General features: G+C 44.5%; 1 protein-coding gene across 2 annotated transcripts in view; it reads left to right on the top strand.

Moving 5' to 3' along the window:
* Positions 1–10,628: 10,628 nt before the first annotated feature.
* Positions 10,629–19,916, top strand: part of AZIN1 (antizyme inhibitor 1) — a 42,531-nt gene continuing 33,243 nt past the window's right edge. For both annotated transcript variants that reach the window (XM_056522535.1, XM_056522534.1), the window contains exon 1: positions 10,629–10,886. The gene's annotated coding sequence lies outside the window, so the exon portion shown is untranslated. The remainder of the gene's footprint in view (positions 10,887–19,916) is intronic.

Genomic DNA, 19,916 nt, shown 5'->3' with positions numbered 1-19,916 from the left:
TTTTGTCTGCTTGTCGCTTTACATGAGACGAGGCCATTGGGAGCGATTCTTGAGTTTCTTTCTGGAAGACAGAGAAGTCCTGGGTAAATTCATCAATGGCAGGCAGTCCAGAAGAAGTGGGAATGGGGAGGGGGGCAGAGGGTGAAGCTTGCCACGGGGCAGAGTGTTACTAGGAAGGGGGCTATGAGGAGGCAAAATCTCTGCTTGTTTTTTGCAAAAAACTCGGCATAGTCCTGATAGGCCTTGGGGAGACCTGGTATAGGAGGAGTCACTGAGGTTTGACTGACGGGACTGGGAGCAGACGTGAGGCATTTTTTGTGGCAAGAAGCACCCCAGCTCTTGATCTCCCCGGTGGTCCAGTCAAGGGTAGGAGAATGGCGTTGGAGCCATGGCAGACCGAGGAGGACTTCAGAGGTGCAGTTGGGCAGAACAAAAAATGTAATTTTTTCGTGATGCAATCCAATGCTCACAAGCAGGGGTTCTGTGCGGTAACGCACAGTGCAGTCCAATTTTACTCCGTTGACCGAGGAAATGTTGAGCGGCCTGACGAGACGGGTCACAGGGATGTTGAACCTATTAACAAAAGAGACCAAAATAAAATTTCCCGCAGAACCAGAGTCCAAGAAGGCCACAGCTGAGAAGGAGGAGTTGGCAGAAGGAGAAATCCGCACGGGCACAGTAAGACGTGGAGAAGCAGACTTCATACCAAGAGATGCCACTCCCACGTAAGCTGGGTGCGTGCGTGTGTTTCCCAGACGTGGAGGACGAATAGGGCAATCCACTAGGAAATGTTCGGTACTAGCGCAGTACAGACATAAATGTTTATCTCTGCGGCGAGTCCTCTCTTCATGGGTCAGGCGAGACCGATCCACTTGCATAGCCTCCTCGGCGGGAGGCACATGGGTAGATTGCAAAGGATGCTGGGAGAGAGGTGCCCAGAGATCAAGGTCCTTTTCCTGGCGGAGCTCCTGGTGTCTTTCAGAAAAACGCATGTCAATGCGGGTGGCCAAATGGATAAGTTCATGCAGGTTGGCAGGAATTTCTCGTACGGCCAGCACATCCTTGATGTTACTGGATAGGCCTTTTTTAAAAGTCGGGCAGAGGGCATCGTTGTTCCAAGATAATTCAGAGGCGAGGGTACGAAATTGGATGGCGTATTCGCCTACAGAAGAATTTCCTTGGACCAGGTTCAGCAAGGCTGCTTCGGCAGAAGAGGCTTGGGCTGGTTCCTCGAAGACACTACGAACCTCAGCGAAGAAGGACTGAAAAGTGGCAGTGACAGGATCGTTGCGGTCCCAGAGCGGTGTGGCCCATGACAAGGCCTTTCCAGACAGGAGACTAACCACGAAAGCCACCTTTGACCGTTCTGTGGGAAATTGGTCCGACAACATCTCCAAATGTAGGGAACATTGAGACAGGAAACCACGGCAGAATTTAGAGTCCCCATCATATTTGTCCGGCAGGGACAAGCGGAGGTTAGGAGTGGCCACTCGCTGCGGAGGAGGTGCAGGAGCTGGCGGAGGAGATGGTTGCTGCTGTAGCTGTGGCAGAAGTTGCTGTAGCATGGCGGTCAACTGCGACAGCTGTTGTCCTTGTTGGGCGAACTGTTGAGACTGCTGGGTGACCACCGTGGTAAGGTCAGCGACAACTGGCAGCGAGACCTCAGCGGGATCCATGGCCGGATCTACTGTTAGGATTCGGCAGGCTGGATGTGGATCCTCTGTGTCAGCGAGGGATTGGCGTGGACCGTACCGGTGGACCGGTTCTAGATTGCTACTGGTATTCACCAGAGCCCGCCACAAAGCGGGATGGCCTTGCTGCGGCGGTAGCAACCAGGTCGTATCCACCGGCAACGGCTCAACCTCGCTGACTGCTGAGAAGGCGTGGGACAGAAGGACTAGACAGAGGCGAGGTCAGAAGTAGCAGTAGGTCAGGGCAGGCGGCAAGGTTCGTAGTCTATGGTGATAGCAGAAGGTCGGGAAACACTGGTATGGCAAACACTAGAAACGCTTTCTCAAGGCACAAGGGCAACAAGATCCGGCAATGCTGGGAAGGGGAAGTGAGGTTATATGAGCAAGGAGCAGGTGGAAGCTAATTAGACTGATTTGGGCCAGGCACCAATCATTGGTGCACTGGCCCTTTAAATCTCAGAGAGCTGGCGCGCGCTCGCCCAAAGGAGCGGAGCCGCGCGCGCCAGGACGTGACAGCCGGGGATCGGGACAAGTAAGTGGATTGGGATGCGATCCGCGAGCGGGCGCGTCCCTCTATGCGAATCGCATCCCCGTCGTCAGTGTCAGTGCAGCGCTCCCGGTCAGCGGGTCTGACCAGGGCGCTGCAGAGAGGGGAACGCCGCGAGCACTCCGGGGAGGAGCAGGGACCCGGAGCGCTCGGCGTAACAGGACTGTTTCTGCTAAGCACCAATTATTGGTGCACTGGCCCTTTAAATTTAGAAGAGTCAGCACACGCGCGCCCTAGGAGGCAGGGACGTGCCCATCGGCAGGAATGGGCAGGAGGAGAACAGAGCGGAGCTGGCAAGCGAGCGTGCCCCTCAATGGACAGAGGGAAACGGCCAGAGGAGGCAGCCGAGTGAGCGAAAGTGAGCAGCAGTCCGAGGTTTGCATGCGGGCACGTCCCGCGATGCGATCTGCGGCACTGCCAGGGACAGAGGGGGACAAGAGAGAGTGCTCCTGGCCGGAGTGCCCGACTGGAGCGTGGGCCGTGACAGTACCCCCCCCCCCTTGGGTCTTAAAAAGTTATGAAGTAAGTATGATGGTCCAGGATTTTCTCCTCCGGCTCCCAAGATCTCTCCTCCGGAACGAATCCTCTCCAGTCCACCAAAAAATAACATCTCCCTCTTACGATTTTAAAGCTAAGATCTCTTTGACCTCATAGACATCAGAAGACCCAGAAACAGGAGTGGAAACATTTTTTTGAGAACCGATTGATCACAACGGGGCTTGAGAAGGGAGACATGGAAAGAATTCGGAATGCGAAGAGAAGAAGGCAGACGAAGTTTATAGGACACTGGATTAATCCTTTGTATAACCTCAAATGGACTCAGGAAATGAGGGCCCAACTTGTAGCTGGGAATCTTGAAACGGATAAAATTAAAGGATGGAGGAGGTCTTCTTTTCTTATCCACTTGAGATTTCATATGGGAGGAGGCTTGAAGCAGGGAGCGCTGAGTCTGTTGCCAGATGGACTTGAAATCCCGAACTAGTTCATCAACAGCTGGGATGCCCGAGGTGACTGGAAGAGGAAGAGGAGGGCGAGGATGAAGACCTTAGACAACAAAAAATGGAGAAGCCTTTGTGGCATCGGAGTCTCTCTGATTTTAGGAGAATTCCACCCAGGTTAACAGATCGACCCAGTCATCCTGTCGGGCAGAAACAAAGTGATGAAGAAATTCTCCCAGAACTTGATTTACTCTCTCGACTTGCCCATTGGATTGAGGGTGATAGGAAGATGAGAAATCCAACTTGATTTTTAGACAAGAGCATAAAGCTCGCCAGAACTTAGAGACAAATTGCACCCACAGTCCAAGACGATGTGAGACGGGAGGCCATGTAAGCGGAAGATATGCTGAAGGAAGTGTTTGCCCAGTTGAGGAGCAGTTGGTAAACCAGGCAATGCAATAAAATGAGCCATCTTGGAAAACTGATCGACCACCACCCAGATTACCATATTGTTATAGGATGGGGGCAGATCGGTGATAAAATCCATAGTGATTTGCGACCAAGCAGTGTCCGGAATAGGATGAGGCTGTAAAGTGTCAGCAGGTCTCAGCCAAGGAGTCTTGTCTTGAGCACAGGTAGCACAGGAACTGACAAAGTCTGTGATATCTTGTTTGAGTGTGGGCCACCAATAATGCCAAGAGATTAATTGAAAAGACTTCTGTACTCCGGAATGGCCAGCTACCAAGAAAGAATGACCCCAGCTCAGCACTCTGCATCTCAATAGAGGTGGTATGAAGGATCTTCCAGTTGGAGCTTGCTGGAGGACTGCAGGTGCTACAGGAACCAAACACTCAGGTGGAATAATATGACGAGGAGTGGAATCCTGCCCAACCACATCTGATGACCTGGAGAGTGCATTGGCTCTAATATTCATGTCGGCAGGATGGAAATTAAGAAAAAAATTGAACCTGGAGAAGAAGAGCGACCATCTTGCCTGGCGAGGATTCAGACGTTGAGCTGACTGAAGATGCAAAAGGTTCTTGTGATCTGTAAATATGCTGATTTATAGCGATGAGTTACCGATTGCTAATAGAGTACTTCCTCTCCGCTGGTGAAAAGGTCTTGGAGAAAACAACACAGGTCATATTCTTGCCCTTGGAGGTTTTCTGAGTTAAAACTGCACCTGCTCCTACGGAAGATGCGTCTACCTCCAAAAGAAACGGCTTTTCAGGGTCAGGTCTTGAGAGAACAGGTGCTGAAGCGAAGGCAGATTTTAACTGAGTGAAGGCCTCCTCAGCCTCAGACCAGATCTTGGGATTGCAGTTCTTTTTGGTGAGGGCTACAATTTGGGCAACCAAGGAAGAAAAGTGTGGAATGATTTGACGGTAGTAATTGGCCAACCCCAAAAATCGTTGAATAGCCCATAGACCAGAAGGACGTGGCCAGTCCAATACCGCAGAAAGCTTGGCAGGATCCATCTGCAGACCTTGGAGGGAAACTATGTATCCAAGAAATGGAAGAGGCATTTCTCAAGCTTGGCATACAGATGATTCTCCTGGAGATGCTGAAGAACCAGACAGACATAAAAACGATGAGCCTCCAAGTTGGGAGAGAAAATCAGAATATCATCCAGGTAGACGACTACACAGGTGTACAACAGATCTTGGAAGATGTCATTAACAGATTCTTGGAAGACAGCGGGGGCATTGCAGAGACCAAAAGGCATGACTAGGTATTCAAAATGGCCGTCTCAGGTGTTAAAGGCTGTCTAACATTCGTTGCCTTTATGGATTTGAATAAGATTGTATGCTCCCCTCAGATCCAACTTAGAGACGATTCTGTCTCCCAGTAAACAATCAAAAAGTTCAGAAATCAAAGGCAAAGGTTTAAGATTTTTTATTGTAATCTTGTTATCTTGTTTAGACCCTTGTGGTCTATACAAGGGCGGAGAGAACCATCCTTCTTCCCTACAAAGAAGAATCCAACTCTGGCAGGAGACGAGGACTTTCAGATGTAGCCCTTTTGGAGGTTCTCTTGGATATATTTTGCCATGGCTTGTGTCTCTGGAACTGACAATTGATACATTCTTCCACAGGGAGGCCAGATGAGGAAATCGGCGAGTGCGGACAGGTTCTCGTTCCAGACGAAGTTCTTCCTACCTCTCGGCAAAACGCACATCAATTCGAGTGGCCAAATGGATAAGCTCACTCTGCTCTCTATAATACATGTTGTGCCCTCTAAAATACATGTTCTGCTCTCTATAATACATTTTCTGCCCTCTATAATACAAGTTCTGTCCTCTATAATACATGCTCTGCTCTCTATAATACATGTTCTGCCCTGTATAATACATGTTCTGCCCTGTATAATACATGTTCTGCCCTATATTATACATGTTCTGTTCTCTATAATACATGTTCTGCCCTCTATAATACATGTTCTGCTCTCTATAATACATGCTCTGCTCTCTATAATACATGCTCTGCTCTCTATAATACATGCTCTGCCCTCTATAATACATGCTCTGCTCTCTATAATACATGCTCTGCCCTCTATAATACATGCTCTGCTCTCTATAATACATGTTCTGCCCTCTATAATACATGTTCTGCTCTCTATAATACATTTTCTGCCCTCTATAATACAAGTTCTGTCCTCTATAATACATGCTCTGCTCTCTATAATACATGCTCAGCTCTCTATAATAATACATGTTCTGCCCTGTATAATACATGTTCTGCCCTATATTATACATGTTCTCTTCTCTATAATACATGTTCTGCCCTCTATAATACATGTTCTGCCCTATATTATACATGTTCTGTTCGCTATAATACATGTTCTGCCCTCTATAATACATGTTCTGCTCTCTATAATACATGCTCTGCTCTCTATAATACATGCTCTGCCCTCTATAATACATGCTCTGCTCTCCATAATACATGTTCTGCCCTCTATAATACATGCTCTGCTCTCTATAATACATGCTCTGCTCTCTATAATACATGTTCTGCCCTCTATAATACATGCTCTGCTCTCTATAAGACATGCTCTGCTCTCTATAATACATGTTCTGCTCTCTATAATACATGCTCTGCCCTCTATAATACATGTTCTGCTCTCTATAATACATGTTCTGCTCTCTATAATACATGCTCTGCCCTCTATAATACATGCTCTGCTCTCTATAATACATTTTCTGCCCTCTATAATACAAGTTCTGTCCTCTATAATACATGCTCTGCTCTCTATAATACATGTTCTGCCCTCTATAATACATGTTCTGCCCTGTATAATACATGTTCTGCCCTATATTATACATGTTCTGCCCTATATTATACATGTTCTGTTCTCTATAATACATGTTCTGCCCTCTATAATACATGTTCTGCTCTCTATAATACATGCTCTGCTCTCTATAATACATGCTCTGCCCTCTATAATACATGCTCTGCCCTCTATAATACATGCTCTGCTCTCTATAATACATGTTCTGCCCTCTATAATACATGCTCTCTATAATACATGTTCTGCCCTCTATAATACATGTTCTGCTCTCTATAATACATGTTCTGCCCTCTATAATACAAGCTCTGCTCTCTATAATACATGTTCTGCCCTCTATAATACATGTTCTGCTCTCTATAATACATGTTCTGCCCTCTTTAATACATGCTCTCTATAATACATGCTCTGCTCTCTATAATACATGTTCTGCCCTCTATAATACATGTTCAGCTCTCTATAATACATGCTCTGCTCTCTATAAGACATGCTCTGCTCTCTATAAGACATGTTCTGCCCTCTATAATACATGTTCTGCCCTCTATAATACATGTTCTGCCCTGTATAATACATGTTCTGCCCTGTATAATACATGTTCTGCCCTATATTATACATGTTCTGCCCTATATTATACATGTTCTGTTCTCTATAATACATGTTCTGCCCTCTATAATACATGTTCTGCTCTCTATAATACATGCTCTGCTCTCTATAATACATGCTCTGCCCTCTATAATACATGATCTGCTCTCTATAATACATGCTCTGCCCTCTATAATACATGCTCTGCTCTCTATAATACATGTTCTGCCCTCTATAATACATGCTCTCTATAATACATGTTCTGCCCTCTATAATACATGTTCTGCTCTCTATAATACATGCTCTGCTCTCTATAATACATGTTCTGCCCTGTATAATATATGTTCTGCCCTCTATAATACATGTTCTGCTCTCTATAATACATGTTCTGCCCTCTATAATACATGCTCTCTATAATACATGCTCTGCTCTCTATAATACATGTTCTGCCCTCTATAATACATGTTCAGCTCTCTATAATACATGCTCTGCTCTCTATAAGACATGTTCTGCCCTCTATAATACATGCTATGCTCTCTATAAGACATGCTCTGCTCTCTATAATACATGTTCTGCCCTCTATAATACATGTTCTGCCCTCTATAATACATGCTCTGCTCTCTATAATGCATGTTCTGCCCTGTATAATACATATTCAGCTGTCTATAATACATGTTCTGCCCCTCTATCATACATGCTCTGCTCTCTATAATACATGTTCTGCCCTCTATAATACATGTTCTGCTCTCTATAATACATGCTCTGCTCTCTATAATACATGCTCTGCCCTCTATAATACATGTTCAGCTCTCTATAATACATGTTCTGCCCTCTATCATACATGCTCTGCTCTCTATAATACATGCTCTGCCCTCTATAATACATGATCTGCTCTCTATAAGACATGCTCTGCTCTCTATAATACATGCTCTCTATAATACATGTTCTGCTCTCTATAATACATGTTCTGCCCTCTATAATACATGTTCTGCCCTCTATAATACATGTTCTGCTCTCTATAATACATGCTCTGCTCTCTATAATACATGCTCTGCTCTCTATAATACATGCTCTCTATAATACATGTTCTGCTCTCTATAATACATGTTCTGCCCTCTATAATACATGTTCAGCTCTCTATAATACATGCTCTGCCCTCTATAAGACATGCTCTGCTCTCTATAATACATGCTCTGCCCTCTATAATACATGTATTGCTCTCTATAATACATGTTCTGCTCTCTATAATACATGTTCTGCCCTCTATAATACATGCTCTCTATAATACATGCTCTGCTCTCTATAATACATGTTCTGCCCTCTATAATACATGTTCTGCCCTCTATAATACATGTTCTGATCTCTATAATACATGTTCTGCCCTCTATAATACATGTTCTGCCCTCTATAATACATGTTTTGCCCTCTATAATACATGTTCTGCTCTCTATAATACATGCTCTGCTCTCTATAATACATGTTCTGCCCTCTATAATACATGTTCTGCCCTCTATTATACATGTTCTGCCCTCTATAATACATGTTCTCTATAATACATGCTCTGCTCTCTATAATACATGTTCTGCTCTCTATAATACATGTTCAGCTCTCTATAATACATGCTCTGCCCTCTATAATACATGTTCTGCCCTCTATAATACATGTTCTGCCCTCTATAATACATGTTCTGCCCTCTATAATACATGTTCTGCCCTCTATAATACATGTTCTGCCCTCTATAAGACATGCTCTGCTCTCTATAATACATGCTCTCTATAATACATGTTCTGCTCTCTATAATACATGTTCTGCCCTCTATAAGATATGCTCTGCTCTCTATAATACATGCTCTCTATAATACATGCTCTGCTCTCTATAATACATGTTCTGCTCTCTATAATACATGTTCTGCCCTCTATAATACATGCTCTCTATAATACATGCTCTGCTCTCTATAATACATGTTCTGCCCTCTATAATACATGTTCAGCTCTCTATAATACATGCTCTGCCCTCTATAATACATGCTCTGCTCTCTATAATACATGCTCTGCTCTCTATAAGACATGTTCTGCCCTCTATAATACATGTTCTGCTCTCTATAATACATGTTCTGCTCTCTATAATACATGCTCTCTATAATACATGTTCTGCTCTCTATAATACATGTTCTGCCCTCTATAATACATGTTCTGCTCTCTATAATACATGTTCTGCTCTCTATAATACATGTTCTGTCCTCTATAAGACATGCTCTGCTCTCTATAATACATGCTCTCTATAATACATGTTCTGCTCTCTATAATACATGTTCTGCCCTCTATAAGATATGCTCTGCTATCTATAATACATGCTCTCTATAATACATGCTCTGCTCTCTATAATACATGCTCTGCTCTCTATAATACATGTTCTGCCCTCTATAATACATGTTCTGCTCTCTATAATACATGCTCTGCTCTCTATAATACATGTTCTGCCCTCTATAATACATGTTCAGCTCTCTATAATACATGCTCTCTATAATACATGTTCTGCCCTCTATAATACATGTTCAGCTCTCTATAATACATGCTCTGCCCTCTATAATACATGCTCTGCTCTCTATAATACATGTTCTGCCCTCTATAATACATGTTCTGCTCTCTATAATACATGCTCTCTATAATACATGCTCTGCCCTCTATAATACATGTTCAGCTCTCTATAATACATGCTCTCTATAATACATGTTCTGCCCTCTATAATACATGTTCAGCTCTCTATAATACATGCTCTCTATAATACATGTTCTGCCCTCTATAATACATGCTCTGCCCTCTATAATACATGTTCTGCCCTCTATAATACATGCTCTGCCCTCTATAATACATGTTCAGCTCTCTATAATACATGCTCTCTATAATACATGTTCTGCCCTCTATAATACATGTTCAGCTCTCTATAATACATGCTCTCTATAATACATGTTCTGCCCTCTATAATACATGCTCTGCCCTCTATAATACATGTTCTGCCCTCTATAATACATGTTCAGCTCTCTATAATACATGCTCTCTATAAGACATGTTCTGCCCTCTATAATACATGCTCTGCTCTCTATAATACATGTTCTGCCCTCTATAATACATGTTCTGCCCTCTATAATACATGTTCTGCTCTCTATAATACATGCTCTCTATAATACATGTTCTGCTCTCTATAATACATGCTCTCTATAATACATGTTCTGCCCTCTATAATACATGTTCTGCTCTCTATAATACATGTTCTGCTCTCTATAATACATGCTCTCTATAATACATGCTCTCTATAATACATGTTCTGCCCTCTATAATACATGTTCTGCTCTCTATAATACATGTTCTGCCCTCTATAATACATGCTCACTATAATTCATATTCACACTCCATACAAAAGTCACACTGCCCTTTCCACTGCCAGCGCCAAAAATGGCTAACTCCAGCCTTCCTAAGGCGACGTCACTCACAAGCCGCAGCCAATCACAGCGCTTATACCCGCCCCTAGCTTTAGGGCGTCATCATCTAGCCCCGCCTCCTCCGCCTAAACTCTATATAAGGAGCGCGCTGAGAGCCGGCCCCGGCTGGTTGGATCCTGTCTGACTTCTCCTCCATTTACACGCAGGCACCGTGCACATAGGACGCTCCCGTCTCCTCTCACCGATTCCTCGCGCCTCTGAGCCACCTTCCCGCCCTTGCCTACATTCGGGCTTATGGCAAAAGCCGCCCGTGTGATTTCTCCCTTGTGTTCCCACACCACTCTTTAAAAATTCCGCCAAAAAAGAGAAGACGATTCCCCATATCCTTTGGGCCGTTACCTCACGTAAGTACCTGAGGGGGAGAAGGCGCTGTATGTTATGGTGCTTACACGGTTTCATGCTTCGGGGGGAGGAGCAGGGGCTGGTTCGGTAGTAAGCCAGTATGTTTTGAATGGGTCATTGTAGTGGTGCCCTCTAGCGGCCGCTCTGCTATTTACCACCATGGTGACGGTTGTGTGAGAGACAAGAGCGCCGCTCGTAACCCGGATGTTCCATCTCGCGCGCGCGGACTGGGCGGCCCCCAACAGGAGGGACGGACGTACGTCACGTGATTACCTCTCGGGCCCTCCGCTGGGCGGGGCTTGTGACAGCGCGGGAATTTCAAATTGTCCCTGACACTTCTCCAGTCATCGTCAGGCATGCGCTTAGCAAGAGTCCTCTAACCTGTTTCTTTGCGACCTGCTGCAAAACTACAACTCCCATTTGTCTGGGCCTGCTAGGAGTTGTAGTTGTGTAACAGATGAAGAGTTGCTATTAATTGCCCTTAGTAACCAGATTAAAGAAATGTAAACTAAATTCTGGTTGCTATGGGAAAACATTTACATGACCTACATTAATGTTCTAGAAGTATTTCCTGACCATTGTGCCTCCAACTGTTGCAAAACCACAACTCCTAGCATGCCCGGACAGCCAACGGCTGTCCGGGCATGCTAGGAGTTGTAGTTTTGTAGCAGCTGGTAGCATGATAGGGGAATATTGGGTTAACTTGGCTCTGGTTGCTATGGACACCAGTGTCTCATGTAAATGGTTACATGTTGTACACCTATCCTTAGTGTTTACTAACCAGACTGTCTACAGCCATTGCAAAACTACAACTCCCAGCATGCCATGTCGTCTGTCTTAGGCCATGATGGAATGTCTGCCTGGAAAATTTCCTGGTAGATATTCTATGTAACTTGGTGGCGCTAGGACCACTCGGAAATGCATTTCCGAGGGGACATGTCAATTCTTTCTGCAGAGGCCGGAATCTTAATTTCCGTGGCAGATGTTTCCGCCGTGTGCACATTGCAGCAGGATCCCATTGAAAAACAGTGGGGCTCTGCTGCACTGGAATTTTTCAGCCAGATTGTGCATCCAAATTGTGCCATGTAAATATAGTCTTAGGGTTTGTTCTAGGGATCGATCGGTTTCGCCGATATTCACGATTTTCTAAGTTATCGGTATCAGCAATTACCTTGCCGATAATGCGGGCGCTTTAAATCAATGAACTGCAGCGGCTTTTGCGGGGCCAGAGACAGCCGCCACCCGCTTCTCTCCCCCTGCCTGTCCTGAGTCCAACCACCGCCGCTGCTAGACTGCTGCTGCTTCTCTCCACCTGCCTGTCCTGAGTGTAACCACCGCCGCTGCCAGAGACCACCGCTGCCGGTGCCCCATCTATTCCTGGGGTCCGCACTACTTCTGGCTCCTGCGCTGTTGCTGTGTGCTGCACAATAACGAGTGACGTCCTCAACGCGACATCACCGTCAGTGGCCCGGCGCACAGTGACAGCTCAGGACGCGGCTGGAACCAGAAGTAGCGCGGACCCCAGGAACAGGTAATTATAAAACCGGGGATGGGGGAGGCAATGGGGGCAGCGGCGGTGGTTGGACTCAGGACCCCAGGACAGGCAGGGGGAGAGAAGAGAGTGGCAGCGGCAGTCTCTGGCCCCACAAAAGCCGCTGCCGGTCATTGATTTAAAGTGCCCGCTTTAAATCATTGATCTGCACCGGCTTCTGCTGGGTCAGAAAGTTTCAGGGTATACCCGCACATACGCACAAATTAAAATTCACGGAATATCGGTATAAGTTTTTGGCTATTGGCCTGAAAGTTCACAGGATATCCGTATCGGCTGTAAAAAAATCAATATAGGTCGATCCCTAGTTTGTTCACACAATTCAGATCTGCTGCAGATTTTCCTAGAAGATTCCTTAGTGAAGTCAAAATCCGTAGCGAGTGATCATACTAAAAATCTATGCCTGTAATGGACACACTTAGATTTTTTAATATAGTTTTCTCAGTTTTCTGGTTTTAAAGTGTACCTGTCATCAACAAATACTTTTGATATATTGTAGATAATACCATTATATGTACATTTGTAATATACATTGGTTAAAAATGTGTATTTTTGGGTAAAAAAAATTCTGTCCCTGCAACTATTGCCTGTGTGTCTTTGTAAGGAGATCAAATACAGGAATTGAGGGCAGGACAAGCAGGGATCTGTGCAGGCTCCTGGCTTGTCAATCATCCTGACGTGTGAGCTGGGGGCGTGTCATAGAGCCACACTGTACAGAGTCCTGCTTGTCCACCCTCACTTCCTGTATTTGGTCTCCTCATAGAGACACAGACCATAGCTGCAGGGACAAAAATATACACATTTGTTAACCAATGTATATTACAAATATACATATAATGGTATTATCTACATTATATAAAGTTTTTGTTGATAGGTACACTTTAAAAATTTAAACAAGTTGCTATGTGGGAGACCACGTCGATATACTATACACTTTTTACCATGACTTTACGCTAAAGTGGTGCAAATTATTATTTTTGTCAGTGAATGGGGGCGCTCCTCTGTGCATGCAAAGGCTGTAAACCTGTATATGGCTGCCCCTGCTGTCGGCTATGGGTATGTTCACAGTAATGTTAAGGAGCTCCGACAGGCCCTATTGATGTTGGATGGGGTCCGTCAACATTCCGTTCAGGCTGGGTTCACATCACGTTTTTCCCAATACGGGGCCACATACGCCAGGGGGGAACTAAAACCGGGCTCTCCCATATCCCTGCCGTATGCGAGACATATGTAATTCATTTCAATGAGCCGACCACGGTTTTAGGTCCGGTAGAAAACCTCATACGGGGAAGAATGAGCCGACTGGTTCACTCCGGTCGGCTCATTGAAATGAATTCCATATGGGACCGCATACGGCAGGGATACGAGAGCGCCCGTTTTTAGCTCCCCCCAGCCGTATGCGGCCCCGTATTGGGAAAAAGGTGATGTGAACCCAGCCTCAGATGTCCAGATTTTAGCATTTTGGGAGTTGTAGTTTTGCAACAGCTGGAGGCGATTGCCCAGCAATAAGAATGCTTCTGGTATTGCTATAAAGATGCATTGGCTGCTGAAGAGATGTCCAGCTTTGCTATATGTTGCTATGGAGAGTGTTGGTAATAACAGAATCCTAAGGAAATGATGTGCAGGCACAACTGAAGGCATGTCTGATGGAGTATGAGGCACAGCAATGACTTGTATTTCACTACCAATGCTTCAGGTCATATTCTCGGGCAGTGAGAATGTGAACCAGATGGACTGGGCCGTCCTCCACCCATGAACTCTGCCAGTCAGCACAACAGAGGGTTGTCAGATGTCCAGTCTGTTAACCGTCAGCGCTTGTAAAACTGACTGTGTCCAGACAACATGCTGGGAGATGTAGTTTTGCAACATCTGAAGTCCATGGTTTGGAGATCATTAGGTTGTGTAATACTAGTGATGAGCGGCATTGCCCATATTCGAATTCGCAATATTTCGCGAAATGTATAGACTAAAATTCATACTATATTCGCAAATTTCGCATATTCGCTATATTCGCATATTTGAGGAAGAAAACAGTGAGGGGGTGGGCAACTTTACTATTGGTGGTTAGGGATGTTGTTGATAACCTTGGACAAGTCTATTTGCATCATTATAATTGGCCCAGAAGGGAAAAGGAATATGTAAATATTCACATATGCAAAAAAAGTGAATATTCCCAATTTCGAATATATTTGCGATAAAAATTCAAAATGCGAATATTCGCACCCAACACTATGTAATACCACTGTGATAAGTCACCCCTTCAGCCACAGCTATAGAGGTCAAGATGGCTTCTATGAACTTTATAAATCAAGGTTTTTATCTAGCTCTATGGCTACATGAGGAGGTTCCACCTTTAGTTTGTCTAATGCGGATGCAAAACTACAACTCCCAGCATGCATGGACAGCCTTAGACTTTCCAGGCATGCTGGGTGTATTTTTGATTTTATTTTTGCAACATCTGGAGGATCCCTGTTAAAGAAACACTGGTCTAACCACCGTCCGAGCGTTCTGATGTCCTATCATTCCTTGAATGGATTATGTTAAGACCTACCAGTGACTCTATGGTCTCGGTAATGGTGGTAGGTTTCACATGTCTATTTTTAACAATGATCCTGGATGGACAGGAGATGTCGCCATGATTCAGAAGCGTTATGTTTTGTAGCTATAAGATGGAATGATTAAAGTGGAGCCCTGCATGAACTATTGGGGCAATGTTTTCCAACCAGGGTGTCTCCAGCTGTTGCAGAACTGCAACTCCTGGAATGCCCGGACAGCCTATGGCATGCTTGGAGTTGTAGTTTTGCAACAGCTGGAGGCACCCTGGTTGGGAAACACTGTATTAGGGAGGTGTCTATATGATGTTTTCCTGGTATTTTCTGCTGCAGTAGGGGATAGGATTGTAGAGTGGTTTGTTCTCGATATTGCGCAGTCTTTCCATGGTGGTGGAGTTGCCGCTATCTTAGTGTTGTGAGCTTTTGGCCTACTTACGTTGTCTAGACAGGAAGGTAATTGGTTTACCAATAGTTAACATACAGCATTAAGACAACATGTTTGCCATCAGCTTTGAGCAGACTAAGGAGATTACATGGACTTCATTACGGACTCGTCCTTTTATGCCAGGGAGGTGTTGAAACTGGAACTTTCGCTGAACTGTTCCCCTATCGGATGTGGCTTACCTCATTACTCTACACCAGTGTTTCCCAACTAGGGTGCCTCCAGCTGTGGCCAAACTACAACTCCCAGCATGCCCGGACAGCCTTTGGCTGTCCGGGCATGCTGGGAGTTGTAGTTTGGCCACAGCTGGAGGCACCCTGTTTGGGAAACACTGCTTTACACAGTCAGCTCTTCCCATTGAGATAAGGGTTCACTTTCCCAAATAAAAAATGACACAAGTGGGGACTTCTGTTGTATTTCCATTAATGGTGTTTATCCCCCACCCCATCATGGCTGATACTGGGACCCTCACCAATCACCAGTATAAAGGGCAGTTGTCCTCCCAATGAATGGGGCAGGAGCGTACATGCTCACCTATTCTCTATGGGGCTTCTACACGTTTCTGTGGTCTGAGCCATGATGATCCAATATCCCATAGTGAATGATGCGATGGCGGGTTCTGCGTGCTGCAGTGCCATTCACTCAGGACAATTGGGACCTCTCATGATCAATAGTGTTATCAGCGGTTGTTTTACCAGGTAGTTGTCCCCCATTGTGTGGATAAGGGAAAACTTTTAACTTGGGTGTGCCCCCGTGTGACCAACATGCCCCCTCCATGTACCTCCATTGGGGGGGGGGGGTCCCACAGGTCGAACCCCCAGCAATCTAAAACTTGTTTTCTTACATATTTAAAGGGGTACTCCACTGGAAAACTTTTTTTGGTTTGTTTTTTTTAAATCAACTGACAGTTACAGATTGGTAAATTACTTCTAATAAAAATTCTTAATCCTTCCAGTACTTATAAGCTTCTATATTCTCCAGAGTAAGTTCTTTTCTTTTTGAATTTCTTTTCTGTCTGATCACATTGCTCTCTGCCGACACCTCTGTTCATGTCAGGAACTGTCCAGAGCAGGAGATGTTTGCTATGGGGATTTGCTCCTACATTGTTCCTAAAATGGACAGAGGTGTCAGCAGAGAGCACTGTGATCAGAAAGAAAGGAAATTCAAAAAGCAAAGCACTTCCTGTGGAGCATACAGCAGCTAAGTTCTGGAAGGATTAAGAATTTTTTAATAGAAGTAATTTACAAATATGTTTAACTTTCGGGCACCAGTTGATTTAAATTTTTTCCAGCCGAGAACCCCTTTAACTTGGATATAATTTAATTACGTGTGGTGATACAGAATTCTCCAGAGCTGTATTTATATTTCTGCAGGTTTGAGAGAATCCTAAAACTCTTCTGATAACAGAAATGACAATACAGAGTTCTCAGGGAAGAAGCTCCAGAATTACTTCATAGGAAATAATAGTTTCTATTAGACCAGACCTGTTAGCGCTGACAGATCCTCTATAAAACCTCTCTGCCGCCTTGGCTTGTTCTGGTGATTTATACAGAGAATTGTCCTCTTCACACCGGGCTCTGTGCTGTAATCTGACGTAGGAAAATGAACTGTCCGGCTCCATTATAAGAGCTCGGCGGATCTGTCAGGGACGTCTGTAAGGTTGTGTTCTCATGTTGCAGTTTAATTGCGTTTATTGATTGTCTAAAATAACATTAGATTTTAAAGTAGTAACATAGATTTGCAACATTGAATCAATTACAGTAGTCTATTTACTAAAGACATTACCCTTCAAAGAATGCAGCTCAGCATTGATCTTTGAACAGGATTGGTAGGTGATTTCTCCAGACAATACTGTTCTAAATGATTCAGTGTTGCAAATCTGTTTATATTTTAGGCTAATGGTTCCCAACCAGGGGCCCTCCAGCTATTGCCAAACTACAGCTCCCAGTATGCCCAGACAGCCTTTGGATGTCCTGGCATGCTGGGGGTTGTAATTTGGCAAGAACTGCTGGCACCCTGGTTGGGAAACACTGTTAGTAGTAGTAGTTAGTAGGTACGTTCACACTGACAAATGTGTGTGAGGAATTTGCGCTGAACAAATCCGCTCAGAAATTAGTTTTTTTTTTTCTGCACAGAAATCAGTGCGGAATTCAGCGCGGCATAGGAGACATTGTTAAAAAAAAAAGCTGAGGAGAGTAAAGTTAACTAAATGCTATGGGGTATGGCACTGCTGAATGAATTGGAGAGGAATAGGCAAGCAAAATTACTCGTGGAAATTCCTCTCCAATTCCTCAGTGTGAACATACCCCTAGGGAGTCAAAAGAGATTAAACAGCAGCATTAGAACGAAACATAAGATCTTGTAGACTGGCGCTCGTCTACTGAGCCTATCATATGGCTTGATTACTGCATAATTCGTGTGGCCCTTTGCGCCAGTCAGCCATTGGACGCACATGCCCTATTACAATGGGGGATTGGTAGCAATTTAATTTTTTTTGTAAGCAGGTTAGAACCATCCAGTCAGCCGACAAACAAGGGTTTGCTCATTGGTTTGCTGATCACTGTCCTCATTACACAGATCTGCCTGTTTGGCCGATAGGGCCCTAATGCCAGGTTCACGTGCTGAGTTTTTTCCCGTTTATGCACTTTTGAGAAAAAATAAAGGGGTACACCAATATAATAAGTTATCCCCGGACTTCTAAGGACCACCATAATCTTTAGAAAGATCTCAATCATTCCCTGTGCATGTAGTAGTGTACACGTGCTCAATGGGCTGTCTATGAGAACACCAGAGAAACAAGAGTGCAGTGCTCATGTATCTCTGGTGCTCCCAGGCAGAATGCATAGAGCACATACCGAAATGCTGGAAGATGGGGCACCATTCTAAAGTCTCATCGATGGGACCCACCGCGATCAGAATAGGGGATAATAGTGCAGTGTGGGTTGTCCTGCTTTTTAACCCTTTTATGCGGTCCGGCTATGATCAGCTGATCATAACCCAGATATAGGGTACTGTATGGTGAACATTTATAGGAACAGCTGATCACGTAATAGTCAGGCCTTACTTTGTGCTGCAGCTCATTGCTTTGGTTGACAGTACTTCCCAAACAGGGTGCCTCCAGCTGTTGCATAACTTCCAGCATGTCTGGACAACCAGCCATCTGTTGTGAAACTACAACTTTCAGCATGCCCGGACAGCCAAAGGCTGTCCGGGCATGCCGGGAGTTGTAGTTTTGCAACAGCTGGAGGCACCCTGGTTGGGAAATATTGAGTTAAAGGGGTATTCCAGGCAAAAACTTTTTTATATATATCAACTGGCTGCGGAAAGTTAAACAGATTTGTAAATTGCTTCTATTAAAAAATCTTACTCCTTCCAATAGTTATTAGCTTCTGAAATTTTCTGTCTAACTTCTCATCGATGTCATGTCCTGGGAGCTGTGCATGATGGGAAAATATCCCCATAGGAACTGCACAGCTCCCAGGACGTGAGTCATCAGAGAGCAGTTAGACAGAAAACAACTCAACTTCAGAAGCTAATAACTATTAGAAGGATTAAGATTTTTTAATCAAAGTAATGTACAAATCTGTTTAACTTTCCGGAGCCAGTTGATATATATAAAAAAAGTTTTGGCCTGCAATACCCCTTTAACCCCTTAAGGACCAAGGGCGTACAGGTACACCCTTGGTCCTGCTCTCGTGATACAACGCGGGGTTACACAGCCCGGCGTCATAGCCCGCGCTATTAACCCTTTAGCCGCGCGCTCAGAGCCGAAACCGAAAGTGGTCGGCTAGCTCAGTCGGGCTGTTTGGGATAGCCGTGGCTAATGGCGGCATCCCGAACAGCTGACAGGACAGCGGGAGGGCCCCTACCTGCCTCCTCGCTGTCCGATCGCCGATTGACTGCTCAGTGCCTGAGATCCAGGCATGAGCAGTCATGCGGCAGAATCGTTGATCACTGGTTTCTTATGAGAAACCAGTGATCAATGATAAAGATCAGTGTTTGCAGTGTTATAGTATAGGTCCCTATGGGACCTATAACACTGCAAAAAAAAGTGAATAAAGATCATTTAACTCCTCCCCTATTAAAAGTTTGAATCACCCCCCTTTTCCAATAAAAAAAACGTGTAAATAAAAATAAACATATATGGAATCACCGCGTGCGGAAATGTCCGAATTATAAAAATATATCATTAATTAAACCGCTCGGTCAATGGCGTGCACGCAAAAAAATTCCAAAGTCCAAAATAGTGCATTTTTAGTCACTTTTTATATCATTTAAAAATGAATAAAAAGCGATCAATAAGTCCTATCAATGCAAAAAATGGTACCGTTGAAAACTTCAGATCACGGCGCAAAAAATGAGCCCTCATACCGCCCCATACACAGGAAAAATAAAAAAGTTATAGGGGTCAGAAGATGACAATTTTAAACGTATTAATTTTCCTGCATGTAGTTATGATTTTTTCCAGAAGTCCGACAAAATCAAACCT

Source organism: Hyla sarda, chromosome 5, assembly GCF_029499605.1.
Source record: "Hyla sarda isolate aHylSar1 chromosome 5, aHylSar1.hap1, whole genome shotgun sequence".
NCBI classification, from domain to species: domain Eukaryota; kingdom Metazoa; phylum Chordata; class Amphibia; order Anura; family Hylidae; genus Hyla; species Hyla sarda.
Note: the sequence above shows the minus strand (reverse complement) of the source record. Positions and strands in the feature narration are given on the sequence as shown.